Genomic DNA, 11696 nt, shown 5'->3' on the forward strand with positions numbered 1-11696 from the left:
CTTATACACAGACTTTAAAAATCAACTGTGTGTTATAATATATGTTTTTATTGATTTTAGAGAGAGGGAGAGAGAGAGATAGAAAAAATGATGAGAGAGAAACATCCATCAGCCACCCCCTGCACACCCTATAGGGGATCAAGCTCCCAACCCATGCATGTGCCCTGACCAGGAATCAAATGGACAACCTCCTGGTGCACTGGATGGCACTCAACCAACTGACCCACACCAGCCGAGCATCGGCTGTATTTGAATCCACAATTGGGAATCAGTGAGTGCAGAGGGCCGCTATATGAAGTTTTTACTCTGCACCCCTAACCTCTGCGGGTGTTTAAGGGTCAACTACAGTTTGAAATCAGCAAGTGTGATGCCTCCAATTTGTTCTTCCTCAGGATTGCTTTGGCTATTGTCTTTTGTAGTTCCATAGACATTTTAGGATTTTTTTTCCTATTTCTGTGAAGAATGCCATTGGAATTTTGATAGGGATTGAATCTGTAGATAGCTTTGGGTAATAAAAAACATTTTAATAATATTAATTCTTCTGATCCATGAACACAGAATGTCTGTGTCTTCTTCAATTTTTTTTATAAAAAGTCTTAGTTTTTGTTATATAGTCTTAGTCCTAGGTTTTTGTTTTCATTATGAATGGGATAGTTTTATTTTTTCAGATGTTGCATTATTAATACAGAAATACAACTGATTTCTGTAGGTTAATTTTGTATCTGCTACTTGAGTGTTTTTTTTTTTAATATATTTTTTATTGATTTTTTACAGAGAGGAAGGGAGAGAGACAGAGAGTCAGAAACATCGATGAGAGAGAAACATCGATCAGCTGCTTCCTGCACATCTCCTACTGGGGATATGCCCGCAACCCAGGCACATGCCCCCGACCGGAATCGAACCTGAGACCCTTCAATCCGCAGGCCGATGCTCTATCCACTGAGCCAAACCGGTTTCGGCAACTTGAGTGTTTTTGATCTTAGAGAAAAAGTTTTCCATTTCCCACTATTGAGTATGAAGTTAGCTGTGACCGTGTCATATATGGCCTTATGTTGAGGTATGTTCCTTCAATACTCATAAAGGGATGTCATCCACAACCCCACCGCCCAACCCTCTGGCAACTATTGGTTTTTCTATATCTCTGAGTCTATTTGTTTTATTTGTCACTTGTTTAGTTTTTTAAAATCCCATTCATAAAAAAGTGAAATACAGTATTTATCTTTCTCTGATTTATATTACTTAGCATAATACCCTCCAGGTCTATCCATGTTGTCATAAATGGCAAAATTTCATTCTTTTTCCTGGCTGAGTAATACTCGTGTATGTGTGTCCTTCCTTATCCATTCATTTATTGGTGAACACCTAGGTTGCTTCCATATCTTGGATATTGTAAATAATGCTGCAGTGAACATAAGGGTGCGTATATCTTTTAAAATTATTGTTTCATTTTCTTCAGATAAGTGCCCAAAGTGGAATTACTGGGTCCTTCTTTGTCTCTTGTTATAGCCTTTGTTTTAAAGTCTATGTTGTCTGATATAAGTATTGCTATTCCAGCTTCTTTTTTATTTTCATGAAATATCTTTTCCATCCCTTTATTTTCAGTCTGTGTGTATATTTTAATTTGGAGTCTCATGTAGGCAGCATATGTATGGGTCTTGTTTTTTTATCCATTCAGTTGCCCTGTTTTCTAAGGGAGCACTTAGTCAATTAACATTTAAAGTAATTAGTGAGCCCTGGCCGATTTGGTTCAGTGGTTAGAACATCGACCCATGAACCAAAAGGTTTTGGGTTTGATTTCCAGCCAAGGGCACATACCTCAGTTGCATGCTCAATCCTGGGCCTGTCGGGGCCCATGTGAGAGGCAACCAATCGGTGTGTCTCACACTGATGTTTCTCTCTCCCCTCCTTCCATCCTTCCACACTCACAATTTTAATTGTTTTCCTACTAGATTTATAAGTGGTTGGTCTACTTTCTTTAATATAGGGTGTCCCCAAAAAATGTATACACACTTTAACAGCTGGTATCTCAATTTTGAAAATGAACTGTATTTTAAAATGTTGCCTTTATAATTATTCAAAGTGTATGTATACATTTTTGGGGGGATATTCTAAATATGTTTGCCTTTACTAGTGACATTTTTCCACCATATATATATTTTTAATATATCTTTATTGATTTTCAGAGCGGAAGGGAGAGGGAGAGAGAGTTAGAAACATCAATGATGAGAATCATTGATTGGCTGCCTCCTGCACGCCCCCTACTGGGGGTCGAGTCTGCAACCCTGGCATGTGTCCTTGACTGGAATCAAACCTGGGACCCTTCAGTCCGCAGGCCGACGCTCTATACACTGAGCCAAATCAGCTACAGCTCCCCATATATTTATTTCTAGTTTTTGCCTTTTTTTTTTCCACTTAAAGAATTCCTTTTAACATTTCTTGTAATGCCAGTTTAGTGATAATGAACTCCTTTACCTTTTGCTTGTCTGAGAAAATCTTGATCTCTCCTTTAATTCTGATAACCTTGTTGGGTATCCTTGGTTGTAGGTTTTATCCCTTTGATCATGTTGACCATATCATGCCACTCCCCTCTGGACTGAAGAGTTTCTGTTGAAAAGTCAGCTGATAGTCTTATGGGCATTCCCTTTTATGTAACTAGTTGTTTTTCTCTTGCTACTGTTAGATTCTCTCTTTAACTTTTAAAAATTTAATTATAATCTTCCTTGGTGTGTCTCTTTGGATTCATCTTGTTTGGGACTCTCTCCACTTCCTGGACATGGATATCTATTTCCTTCCCTAGATAGGGAAGTTTTCAGCCATTATTTTCTCATATTGGTTTTCTGTCCCTTTCTCTCTTCTTCTGGGACCCCCATGAATCAAATATTAATGCACTTAATGTTGTCCCAAAGGTCCCTTATGCTATCCTCATTCTTTTTCTTTTTGACCTTCCAATTGGGTGATTTCCACTATCCTGTCTTCCTGATTGCTATCCATCAGGAAGACAGAATAGTAGAAATCACTGATCTGCTATTGATTCCCTCTGGTGTATTTTTCATTTCAGTTGTTATATTCTTATTCTTAAGTTCTGATAAGTCCTTTAAAAAAAACACACAAAAAACATTTTTATCTCTGTTGACGTTAACACAGTTTGTCCACATGTCTGTAGAATTTGATGAGCATCTTTATGACTATTACTTTGAACTCTTCATCTAGTAGACAGCTTACCTCAGTTTCATTTAGTTCTTTTTCTGGGGTTTTATCCTGTTTATTTGCTGATTTGATTGAAACATATTGTTTCCTCTCCTCATTTTGCCTCTTTGTTTTCTATGTATTAGGTAGGTCAGCTAAATCTTCTGGTCTTGAAAAAGTGGCCTTATTTAGAAGGTGTCCTGTGGGGCCCAGTGGTGGAATAACCCTTGTCACCAGAGCCAAGTGCTCCAGAGGTATTCCCAGGTGGACTAGTGTGGCCTCCTGTTGTGGCTGGGCCACAACTTCTATGGACGCACACTGACAGGTGAGGCTGATCCCTGGCCCACTGGCTGTAAGGCCTGGCCCCTCACTGGTGTGCAGGACAAGCCTTCAGTGTGGCTGGCTGAGAGGCCTGACCATGCTGTTGCAGATACACTGCTGTGTGCTGTGTGCTGGTGCTGACAGAGGCTGCCACCCACTAGTGTGGCAGCGCAGGAGCTGCTTTGGAGGGGTGCTAGCTTGGGTGGGTCCTCAGGGAAATGCCAGGGTGGGGTGAACAGTGCTAGCAAGGTTAATGGAGAGTTAGAAATGGCACCTGCTAGGTTAGAGAAAGGGTGCTTGCCAGCATCTCTGCCTTAGGAGAAAGTTCCAACAGAGCCCTGTCCTTTTAGTACACATTCTAAAATTAGTCAATGTCACATATGACCTAGGAAATTTTCAAACTGCTCTGTGCTGGGACTCAAAGAGCGTAACCTACAGCCTTTTGGCTCTCCCAGATGTAAGCCCTGCTGGTTTTGAAAGCCAGATGTTATGGGGGCCCCCCTTCCTGGTTCAGGTCCCCCAGGCTAGGGCTCAGACCCCTCTCTCTTTGGAGACAAACTCCACATTTGTGATATCCCTCCCACTTGTGAGTCACCCCATGGGGAGTGGGGGTAGGGTAGGTCCTGACTAGACTTAGTCTCTACCCCTCCTACCTGTTTCAATGTGGCTTTTCCTTTATATCCATAGCTGTAGAAAATCTGCTCTGCTAGTCTTCAGGTCATTCTCAGAGAGCTGTTCTATATATAGTTGTAGTTTTGGTGTCAATGAGAGGAGGTGAACTCAGGATCTTCCTACTCTGCCATCTTGAACTCAGAGCCAGGAGCCTTGCTCTTGAATGTCAATATAGCTTGTCCGTGAAATGTCGTTCCTTGTTGGTGGACTGCCCCTGCAACAAAGGTGTCTCAGGATAGGATTGGAGTCACTCAGAAAATATTCCGATTTAGAATTTTAAGCTTAGCCTGGTTAAAGACCTCCTTTTTCTTCTAAAGAATGACTTTCTCTTAGATTTTGACTGCCATAAAATGTTACAACAGAAAGGCATTTTTATGTTTTGACTTAACTATTGTATGCTTTTAAATACCTGTCATTCCACCTCCCACCCCCCAGGACTGAAGGTAGCCCATGTACCTGAGATTTCATGGGACTTCACTTTTTTCTTCTTGTAGTATACAGGCAGAGTATGTTACATAGAACCTAAGAGCCTGAAATGTAGCGCTTGTAGGTCTGGATTCAAATACCATCTTCACCACCACTTACTATGTGATTTGGGGCAAGTCACTACACTTGTTGACTAGATCATTGAACCAATCTCATAGGGTGATTATATAGTTCATGACAAGTAAACATGTAGTACATGGTCAATATTAGCATTTACAACTATTGATTCAAATACAGGCTTTTTGTCATTGTGGGGGGGAAGATTCTGTGATTTTTAAAACAACACATGCCCCCACCTTAAGAATCACTGCTCTATACAGGTGCATCTGTGCTGTGTCTCTTTCTAGTAAACATGAGCTTTGTTCCTCAGATGCTTACTTCACAATTTCCATTGTGGACCATTGTTAAGGTGCCACCAAATTATTAGTGCATCATAATTTGTATTGTAAATAATAGTCACCAACACTTGTGATTAAACATTAGATCTATTCAACAAATTATAACTTTTATGCTGTTACTTTAGAAATTAGTCAAAATGTCTTACATTAATTTCAATGTTTGCAAAATATTAACATTTGGGGACTGAGCTGGGGGGAGAGGTGAAAGGCATAGGGAGATAAATGGTGATGGAAGGAGATTTGGCTTGGGGTGGTAAACACACAACATAGAGACAGATGATGGGTTGTGGAATTGTGCACTTGAAACATGTATAATTTTGTTTATCACCCCAATGCATTCAATAAACAGGGGGAAAAAACTACTTGAACTGATAAAGTACTTTTGTATGTCAGACTGGCACATGCACTTGGCAATTTGAAAATAATCATAAAATATTTCAAGTACCATGACTTTTTCACTTGGGGGGTGGGGGTGATAAGTAAAAACAAAACTCTATCACCAACCATAAATCCCTCTGCTCATATATACCTTATCAATGGTTAGTATATAACTTAATGGGATCTTTTAAAAATACAAATATTTTTACTTCTAATGTGAAGAGCCTTTCCTTTACAGAAAAAAAAATGTTTAGGCCAATGAATATCCCATGTTTCAAATTTTCTGAGAATATTATTATAACAAAATCAATAAGTAAATTACATGTTTTTCTACCTTTGTGGATAAGACCATCTTTCCTGCCTCCCCCACCACCCCCCCCCCAACTTGCCATGATTATGATGGACAGATAAAAAGCTGAATAAGACACCACCTAAAATTTGAAATTGGCTTACCCTTTAAATTCTTGCCATGTATGTATGTACACTTGAAACAAGGTGATTGAGAAGATCTGAGTGGTAACTAAGAACCATTAAATCTAACCAATGAGATTGTCGAACTTTATAGAAGAAAGTGAGTCAGTATGAAGTCTAGATTGAGACAGGAATTCATTAATGTAGCTTTGGCCTTATCCAAAGGTGTACCTGTCCTCATTGGCAGACTCCAGGATGTCTTCATGACGGTGTGGTTTCCTAGCACAGCAGTGCACCAGACTATCGTGCTTGGTGGTATTGGCTAGTGGATTGACCAGTTCCACCCATTTTGCTTCCAGCTTGAATCCAACTTCTGATTTTACTTGTTTCCTTGAGAACTGTTTTACTGTAGTCCCCCTTATCTGCAGTGCCCCTTTCCATGGTTTCAGTTACCTGCAGTCAACCAGTCTGAAAATATTAAATGAAAAATTCCAAAGAGAAATAAGCAATTCATCTTTAAAATTGTGTGCCATTCTGAGTAGTGTGATGAAATCTCATGCTGTCCTGCTTAGGCGGAGTCAACCCTTTATCTAGTGTCTTCCCGCTTTCTCGTTAATAGCCATCTGTTATCAAATTGACTGTCACAGTATCACTGTGCTTGTGTCAAGGAACTCTTATTTTACTTAATAATGGTCCCAAAGCACAAGAGTAGTAATGCTGGCAATTAGGATATGCCAAAAGGAAGCTGTAAAGTGCTTCCTTTAAGTGAAAATATGAAAATTCGATGTTATCCATGGTTTCAGGAATCCACTGATGGTATTGTAACATATCCCCCTGTGGGTAAGAGGGGACTCATGAATAGAATGTACTCATTAAACACAAGCATCCAGGTCCTCTTCAAAGTCATTTACTCATTGCAAATGCATAATCAGGGGCCATGATTTTACATCAAAAAAACAAGTTTCAAAGTATTCTCTAAAATAGCGGTCGCCAACCTTTCGGACCTCACAGACCACCAGTGGTCCACGAACCACCAGTTGGCAACTGCTGCTCTAAAATGTCACCTGTAATCGACTACTGTCATGGGCTGCATACAGACCCCATATACAACAGTGGTTCCATAAGATTATAATGAAGCTGAAAAATTCCTACCACTAGTGACATCATAGACATTGCAACATCACAACATAATGCATTACTAATGTGTTTGTGGTAATGCTGGTGTAAACACTTATGATGCCAGTCATAAAAGTATGGCACATACAATTATACAGTACATTAACACTTGATAATATTACTGGTCCGAGTATTTACTATGCTATATAATTAGAGTATAGTCTATTAAAAAGTTTGCTGTAAAACTATATGCCATTATGTCAGCAGCAGCCTCATACATCTTGTTTACCATGTCTCTTGATGAAATCAAGCACAAAATGATTCAGTCTCATGTTTTCTTCATCATGGCCCCTTAGTGTACAAGATTTACTAATAATGTTGCCAGTAAGAGGGCATGTCTAGTGAATGACCTGAAAACAAAAGTAGTGATTAAGGACTACGAAGGTAGAAAATCAGTCATGGTTATCTCTCTCCTGCCAAGCAAGTCCCATTCCACCTTAGTAACGATCTTGAAGAAAAAGAACGAAGTGGTGGAAACTGTTAAAGGACCTGCTTTTTAAAAATTATTATTAAACATATTTTATTGATTTTTTAGAGAGGAAGAGAGAGGAATAGAGAGTAAGAAACATCAATCAGCTGCCTCCTACACACCCCCTACTGGGGATGTGCCTGCAACCAAGGTACATGCCCTTGACCGGAATTGAACCTGGGACCCTTCAGTCCGCAGGCCGACGCTCTATCCACTGAGCCAAACCGGTTAGGGCAAGGACCTGCTTCTTGAAGGCACAGAGACTAACAAAAATTCAAGAAGGGCCTACATGAGACATGGAGAAACTTGCAATGACCTGACAGAAGACCAGACACAAAAGCATATCCTTCTCAGCCATGATGATCATGGCAAAAAACAAAACCTGTTTGCAATGTTGAAATAAAAGGTTAGACCAGACTATGATGTTAAATTTACTGCTATCTCCGGGTAAACAATTCGAGAATTGTTATTCATTACATAATGCAAAAGTGGTGAATCTGCCAGTGTCGATGTGAAGGCAGCAGAAAAAAAAATTGTAAACTCTAGAGAAGCTGACTGTGGAAAATTACTTGGCAGAGCAAATATTCAATATAGATGAAAACTCTCTATTCTGGAAATGGATGCCTAAAAGGACTTTCATCCACGAGGGGAGGAATAACTGCCACTGATTTTCCACCTTCTACCTTCGTAGCCCTGAGTCATTTTACTTTTGTTTTCAAGGCTTTTAAAGGACAGAATAACAATCTTGCTTGGGGGCAGTGTTGCAGGTTACAAATGTAAACCCTTTGTGTTCTGGCACAGTGGCAACTCCAGGGCCTTCAGGCATATCAACAAACACACATTGCCAGTGTATTACAGAAGCAATAAAGTAATGGATGACCCAGCTCCTCTTCCAAGATGCCCTTCTGAATTGCTCTGCTAAGCAAAATCAAGTACTGTTCGGAGAGTAACATATATTTCAAGGTTTTGCTTATTGTTGATAAAGCTCCTGGGAAATCTTTTATTGGTGATGCAATTCTGAAAAGGATTACATCTGACTGCATTGAGAACCTTGCTTAGGCTGGGGTGATGTCACTAGGAAGTGTTTAACTGTCATCTGGGACACTTAAAAGGTCAGTCTATGACTTCAAAGGAGTTGAGGATGAGGTTGCAAAAATCAACAAGGCTGTGGTTGAGCCCTGGCCGGTTTGGCTCAGTGGACAGTGTTGGCCTGCGGGCTGAAGGGTCCCGGGTTTGATTCCGTTCAAGGGCACATGCCTGGGTTAGGGGCTTGATTCCCAGTATGGGGCATGCAGGAGGCAGCTGATCAATGATTCTGATTGTTCATGTTTCTCTCCTTCTCCCTCTCTGAAATCAGTAAAAATAAAAAAACAAAACAAAAAAACAACAAAAAGAAAACACTTAAAAAAAAAAGAAAAAGGCTGTGGTTGAAATGGCAAGCAACTCTAACTGGGTTTGGGTGAGGACACTGCTGCTAGTGGTTCCTGAGGAATTGACTAATGAGTTGTTAGGGCTGCAATAGGAACACATAGCTGAAGAGGAAAAAGGAAACTGCAGAACAAGAACCCCCCAAGAAAACTCAGTAAAGGGAATAGCAGCTTTTGTAGATCTCAGTAAGGTCCTAAAAAAGTTTGAAAACATGGACCCCAACACCGAATAGGTTTTCATCAATAAAGAGGAATGTTCATGATGTACAGCGTGCTTACAAGAATACTTACAATAGAAAAACAAGCCCAGCAAACCACAATGGTCAAATTTTTGAAGAGTAACAGCTTCAGAAATAGCCTTAAGGCAGGTCCTCCAGGAAGTTTTCAGGAGGCACTGTTGTCATAGATGAGAGCTCCATGTATGTTATTGCCCCCCTGTAGACCTTCCAGTGGAACAAGATACGGAGGTAGAAGGCAGTGATACTGATGACCCTATGGGCCTGGGCTAATTGTGTTTATGTCTTAATTTTTAACAAAGTCTAAAAATTTTTTTTTAATTTTAGTAGGAAAAATGTGTACTGAATAAGAATATAAAGAAAACATTTCTGTACAGATGTACAAAAAGTGTTTTAAGCTTAGTGTTATTATAAAAGATTCAAAAAATTAAGACAAAGGTAAAAAGTTACAGTAAGCTAAATTTAATTATGAAAAAAGTTTATAAATTTCATGTAGCCCAAGTGTTGTCAGTCTACTGTAATGTCCTAGGCCAGTGGTTCTCAATCTTCCTAATGCCGCGACCCTTTAGTAGTTCATGTTGTGGTGACCCCCAACCATAAAATTATTTTTGTTGCTACTTCTTAACTGTAATTTTGCCACTGTTATGAATTGTAATGGAAATATCTGATATGGATGTATTTTCATTGTTACAAACTCAACATAAAGAATAGTGATTAATCACAAAAATATGTAATTATGTGTTTTCTGATGGTCTTAGGTGACCCCTGTGAAAGGGTCGTTCAACCCCCAAGGGGTCGCGACCCACAGGTTGAGAACCGCTGTCCTAGGCCTTCCATTCACTAAGCACTCACTGACTCACCCAGAGCAACTTCCAGCCCTGCAAGCTCCATTTATGATTAAGTGCCCTGTACAGGTATTCCATCTTATCTTTTATGCCCTATTTCACTGGACCTTTTCTGTTTGGATACACAAATACCATTGTTACCACAGCCTACAGTGTTCAGTGCAGTACTATCCTGTGCGGGTTGCAGCCTAGGAGCACCAGGTTACACCATGTAGCCATGTGTGTAGTGGGCTATACCATCTAGGTTCGTATAGTGCACACCATGTTCACACACAGACAAATTGCTATTGATGCATTTCTCATCCCCAACATGTATGCCCATTGTTAAGCCAGCCACATGCCTATAGTTTGGTGGGAGGCAAAGTACAGTCATATACTGAATGACATTTTAGTCATTAACAGATTCCATGTATACGATAGTGGTCCCATTTATATATGTAAAAGCCTAAGCAACCAGCTGGCCAGTAGCTATGACACGCACCGACCACCAAGGGGCAGACACTTAAAGCAGGAGCTGCTGAGCTGCAGTAGCGGTTCTCGAGTGACATAACCCAGAGCCGGAGAGGGAGCTGATTCCAGGGTGCTGCGTCACCAGAGAACCACCCTCTCACAATTTGGGACCCCTTGGGGGTTGTCAGAGAGCTAATTTCTGCCCAATCCCCGTAGGCCAGGCTGAGGGACCCCACCGGTGCACGAATCTGTGCACTGGGCCTCTGGTAAGATTATAATGGAGCTGAAAACTTCCTACTGCCTAGTGATGTCATAGCCATCCTAATCCAAGCACAAGTTACTCATGTCTTTGTGATGCTGGTATAAACAAACCCACCGGGATGCCAGTCCTATAGAAGTGCCATCTAGGTTTGTGTTAAATACATTCTATGATGTTCACATAAGGAAGGCATTGCCTGATGATGTATTTTCTCAGAATGTATCCCCATTGTTAAGCAGTACATGACTTGTATAATTATTGACAGAATACTGTAAACAAGATACATTCCTTTAGCTGATCTTACCCAAGCACTACCCAAGCACGTCTCAGTATAAATGCAGAAAAGGAGAAAAACTTCAAGGCTAAAAAAGCAATTTCAATTAACCAGTCTACATCTAGTACCCACAAATAAATGTCACCTATCAATTTAGTCTTAAAACTTCCAATAGAAGCAGCCATATTTTTGTGAGATGAATTTGCAAACACAGAATCAAACAATGAGAATGGAGTAATGGAGTGCAAGTTTTTTCCTAAATCAATTCCTGCCAGATCACAAACTTTTGTTGGCTCCAAACTAAGCAGAAGTTTGCTTCACTAGAAAATGAAGGTATTTGCAGAACAGATGGATGGTGTATCTGCAGCACATAAAACCATATAAAGCTACTGTCTGTAAACTCGTATCTGCAACTCTAGATTTTAGAATAGTTTTAAACTTCAACTGTGGGAAGTTTATAGATATGACTTCTAAAGTGTCTCAAACTAAAGTCTGCTCCTTTAAAACCTCAAAGCTTGAACCATTTTCTCAAATTTTGAAAAATAGGATATATGTTTCTCTACCTAAACTGTCAAGCGCGTTAGAGGGTTAAGTGTATGGTTAGACAAAATAGTCATTAGAAGGTCTATGGGGGGAGGGGGTACAGATTTAAACCATGGGATAGAGGTGGGGTTTTTTATTGTTTCAAAACAGGAAGCCAAATGAAAA

At 40.0% G+C, this 11696-nt stretch overlaps 1 long non-coding RNA gene across 3 annotated transcripts in view; it reads right to left on the reverse strand.

Annotated features, from left to right (window-relative positions):
* Positions 1-9800, reverse strand: part of LOC118670682 — a 30462-nt gene extending 20662 nt beyond the window's left edge. For all 3 annotated transcript variants that reach the window (XR_004972437.1, XR_004972436.1, XR_004972435.1), the window contains exons 1-3: positions 9216-9800; positions 6084-6320; positions 4161-4393 (exon numbers count right to left, since the gene is read on the reverse strand). This is a non-coding gene — a long non-coding RNA (uncharacterized LOC118670682). The remainder of the gene's footprint in view (positions 1-4160; positions 4394-6083; positions 6321-9215) is intronic.
* Positions 9801-11696: the final 1896 nt, after the last annotated feature.

The sequence above is a fragment of the Myotis myotis genome, unplaced genomic scaffold, assembly GCF_014108235.1.
Source record: "Myotis myotis isolate mMyoMyo1 unplaced genomic scaffold, mMyoMyo1.p scaffold_m19_p_16, whole genome shotgun sequence".
NCBI classification, from domain to species: domain Eukaryota; kingdom Metazoa; phylum Chordata; class Mammalia; order Chiroptera; family Vespertilionidae; genus Myotis; species Myotis myotis.